Source organism: Nannobrachium achirus (assembly GCF_963921795.1).
Source record: "Nannobrachium achirus genome assembly, chromosome: 3".
NCBI classification, from domain to species: Eukaryota; Metazoa; Chordata; class Actinopteri; order Myctophiformes; family Myctophidae; genus Nannobrachium; species Nannobrachium achirus.
In genome coordinates this window covers 36,847,609-36,852,106 of record NC_137812.1, presented here as the reverse complement: position 1 = coordinate 36,852,106, position 4,498 = coordinate 36,847,609, and positions in this window count along the sequence as shown.

The window sequence follows — 4,498 nt, the reverse complement described above, 5'->3', positions numbered from 1 at the left end:
TCTGAAGCCTTGGCTACTGTATGTCTTCAGAAACTGGGATATATGATGTGAGAATTCAAGTTACAATATTTTTGGAATTCTTTGTATGACACACACACACACAGTATCTGAACATGTGCATGGTCTGAATGTTCTAATCTCAAATGCATCATGTGGTTTTCGCTCCATTATGGTCTCCCCCTCCAGTTACCAGAGCCAGAGGACACGGTTATTCATAATGTAGATGACAGCACACAGGGATGACATAATCAGTGTGGTGATGGAGGATGTGTTGCGGTGCCACAGGTGACGAACCCCTTACAAACCCGTGATATACTTTAAAACTCAGCAGAACCACATGCCCGAGCTCTACCTGTAAAACACTGGTTCCAAAACCTTTTAGCTTGAGACCCAAAAGTCAACAATGAGTGCCGGTAAATATCCCTTTGCGTTTCCTAAAACGTTTTAAATGATTATTTCAAAAGATTTTCAAAATAACTCCAAAATAAAAATGTTTCAGGAAAAAAGGCAAATCCATATCCATAATAGTTAATTTGGAATTCCATACATTTTATATATTTAAGTAATGAAAATAAATAAAAGGATGTTTCAAAATGTGTCCGTGACCCACACATGGGTGCCAACCCAGTGTTTGGGAAACAGTGCTGTAAAAGATGTCAGGCTGGGCTAGAACTGTTCATCACAAGTAGGAAAGCACACTATTATGAGCAGAGAGAAGCTCCCAAAAAATGTGTGAATCTCAAACAGGCTGATGTTTGGACACACTGCAAACCTAACCAGTAAGACTCCCTAATCGGGAGATAAGCGACCGTAGGTGGCTTTGCAAGAATCGGCCTGATGGTGGCGCTAGAAGAGGGACATGTGAGAAATGAGGGGTGGGGTCTGCGCGGCGCCGAGGCGGACGAATAGGTACCGGCCCCGGCTCTCCCGGTCGCTCCTAGCCGGAGTTACGGCATTTTATGTGAGCTGCAGTGTAGGGGGTCCTCCACTGGGGGCACCACCACTTTTGCATCCGTTCTGGAGCACCAGGAGTCGGTGGTCCCCGGGAATTCCCCGTGAGCAGCCCCGTTGGGGTGGTCATTTGGTCATTTTTGCACATTTGGGGTTTTTTTTACATCTGGGGGTCCCCCAGGGAGCTGGGGGTCCCTGTAGCTCCGGGGGTCATTGGAGGTTGAAGTTTGGCAGGTAAGGAGTGTGTGTGCAAAATGTGGCATGGATGGGGGCAACGGTTGTGGAGATATGAGCAGGGGAAAAGTGTGACGTGTGATGTGTCACTCACGGAGGGACATTTTGTTACACCTGGGGGTCCCCCAGGGACCTGGGGGTCCCTGGAGCTCCGGGGGTCCTTGGAGGTTGTAGTTTGGCAGGTAAGGAGTGTGTGTGCAAAATGTGGCATGGATGGGGGCAACGGTTGTGGAGATATGAGCAGGGCAAAAGTGTGACTCAATGACTCACTCACTGACAGACAGACAGCCTGTGGAGGTTTTGGTAGTAAATGCGACCTACGGTCGCAATAAAAAAGCAAAAGCTCCCCTTTCTTACACAGCCCAGCCAGATTACAAGGTTTTGACTGTGCCATTAAATGAACAACATGACTTGCCCTTCAAGTATACTTGAGACACACTTTGTCACACAACAACATTATACACACTGAGTGTCATAGCCTTGATTGATGTCTCCTATCCCTCTCATCCAGCGATGTGCAGAGAATGTTAGAGAGGCAGGGGTTGAAATTTCTAAAAGGGCCTTTTGGTGAAAATATTGAAAATAGCCGACCTCCAAGCTCACAACACGCCACGCTGCGACACGTTGTTAGCTTGGAGGTCTGCTATTTTCGGTACTTGATCCACACTAAGATGTGGCGTAACAGCCTGGATTTCTACACAGAGAGGGCAATTCTTTCAACATAAGATGCATGCATTCAAGTTCAGGAGAGTTTGGACAAGGCAATTCTCTTGAATGCTGCCTTCTGGTATGGCATGGAAAGAGGGCATTTGAATTTCTTTCACCATAGTAAAAACTGCATTCATGGTCTGGAGAGGGCACTTCTTACAGATGGGTAAAAGGGCAGGGGCTCAAGCCCCCTTTTATGTCTGCAGTATGTGTGCATGTGCCTGCTCTCATCTGTAATACAGAGAGATTAGAATCAGTAGTATTCATTATTATGACAAAGTCCTTCCTGCAGATACACAATGAAAGCAGCACATTGTTGTGACGACCAGGTCTTTGAAGAGAGCTAACCAGAATGAATTCCATCTCCACGGTGTAAACACCATATATTTAGAGTCCTTTATCGGAAGGTTCCATTTGCGCTGCACTCTAGCTGTCTGCAGTGTCACATTAGAATACTAAATCATTCTGCACAGGGGAAGACGGATACTTGGGTGTGGATGGACGGGCAGACGGATGGGTGGGTGGGTGTCTGAGAAGATAAACTGATGGATAGGAGACAGGCAGAGGAGAGGGATGGGTGCGTGGATAGATAGACAAGTGGATGCATACGTAAGGAGTGTTAATTTAACTGTTAAATTAATGCAGAATTTGGCTAGATAGGCGGATGGACATTATGTTAATACTGTGGATATCTAAGAAGAATGGGCCTCATTCACCAATAAGTTCTTAACTTTCTTCTTAACTTGTTCTTAAATTTCTTCCTAAGTGAATTCCTAAGTGAAGTCCAGTCAAATTCATGAAACGTTCTTAGGAAGGCAAAATTGTTCTTAACTATGTTCTTATCATGATGAATGCCAATCCTCGTAACTTGAAGGGGTGTGCCAGGTAATCCTAATTATCATAGGTAGACGCCCCACATATCCCAATTTGCATCCCTATTACCATAGGGAGCCACCCACAAATCCCCATATAAGGCACGACTTCATGACACTCTCTGCAGTCACACCTGTGTTTGATTGCTGTACACAGAACTAACAAGAAATCACTTATAGAAATAAAGTTGAGAGAATGAAGTCAAGAATAGCCTAACTAAAGTGTAAAGATGGTGGAACACTAGACTCCAAACATTAAAAAAAACTTCTGTGGAGGTACTTCTGAAGTGAACAGCTAATTATTTGTATTTAATTAATGAATGTATTTTATTATTTCACTATAGACATCAATGGAAATTTGCTGAAATTAGAATGTTATCCATATTTCATGTTGGGAAATAGCATCAGTTGTGGATATAAAAGATTTTATTACTGAAAGCTTTAAGGGGCTTTAAGTTAGCAGCTGCTTGGTATGTAATGGGGTGGAAGTAGGGGTGTGGTGGTTGGGATATGGTGCATGGTGCAAGGGGGGCTTTCAGGTAGGAAGGGGACAGGAACATGGGCGTGTGGCGGCTGTTGAGATATGGGGGTGAGGGTGTAGGGAGTTGGGTTATGGGGGGGGGGGGGCAGGGTGTGTGTGTGTGTGTGTGTGTGTGTGTGTGTGTGTGTGTGTGTGTGTGTGTGTGTGTGTGTGTGTGTGTGTGTGTGTGTGTGGGGTGGGGGGGTGGCGTGATGAAGGGTTGTGCCGGGGTGAGGGTGGGGGGCTCATTTTGGGTTGGGATGCAATTTTCAGACCTGTTGAAAACGAGTCAGTAAAGTGGTTCTAAACGTTTTCATGTCAAGGACCCCCAAATTAACATGCATTCTGTAGACCCCCACCTGAAAATATTTTCTGCCTGGGAAGATTTTTCAAGATTTATCAAAGTGTTTAAAAAATATCCGATCTAAAAGTTCAAAATGGGCTGTAATGGTAATGCGTTCGTTTGTGAGCTTGTAGATCGGCTATTTTCAAACAAATTTTAAAACTGGGTTAAAATGGTGAAACTCTTCCTTGTTTTACTGTGGACCCCCTGGAACTTCCTAAAGGACCCCTGGAGGTCCCCAAACCACACTTTGAGAACCATTGCTCTAAATATATGATACAAATATTTTGATGATTTAAATCATATTATTATACAACTGTAGAATTGATGAAACTTAAAGAATACATTATTTTAGCACAGCATGTCACACTTAAGAACTAAAAGGCCACCCTAAGAGTGCTCTACAGTATGCGTAGATTTTTTCTTAACATAAGAACAAATCACAGCTAAGAAAACATTGGTGTATGCCAAATCTTCTTAAAAAACTTCTTAAAAGGGTCTAAGAACAAATTTCTTCGTAAGAACGTTCGTAAGTAGGTTGGTGAATCGGGCATGACTTTAGAGGCATGAAGGATGATAATCAGATGATGACATGTTTCCACTGCACCCTTGCACTCAGACACAGTCAATCTCTGTCGATTAAGGGCATATGGTGCAAGCTCATCAAATATGTCTTTCCTATGTGACTACTACACAAAGTGAACCCACTGTGAGAATGGGGAATGACACACACGCACACGCACATGCACACACACACACACACACGCACATGCACATGCACACACACACACACACACACACACACACACACACACACACACACACACACACACACACACACACACACACAGACACACACACGATCAGATT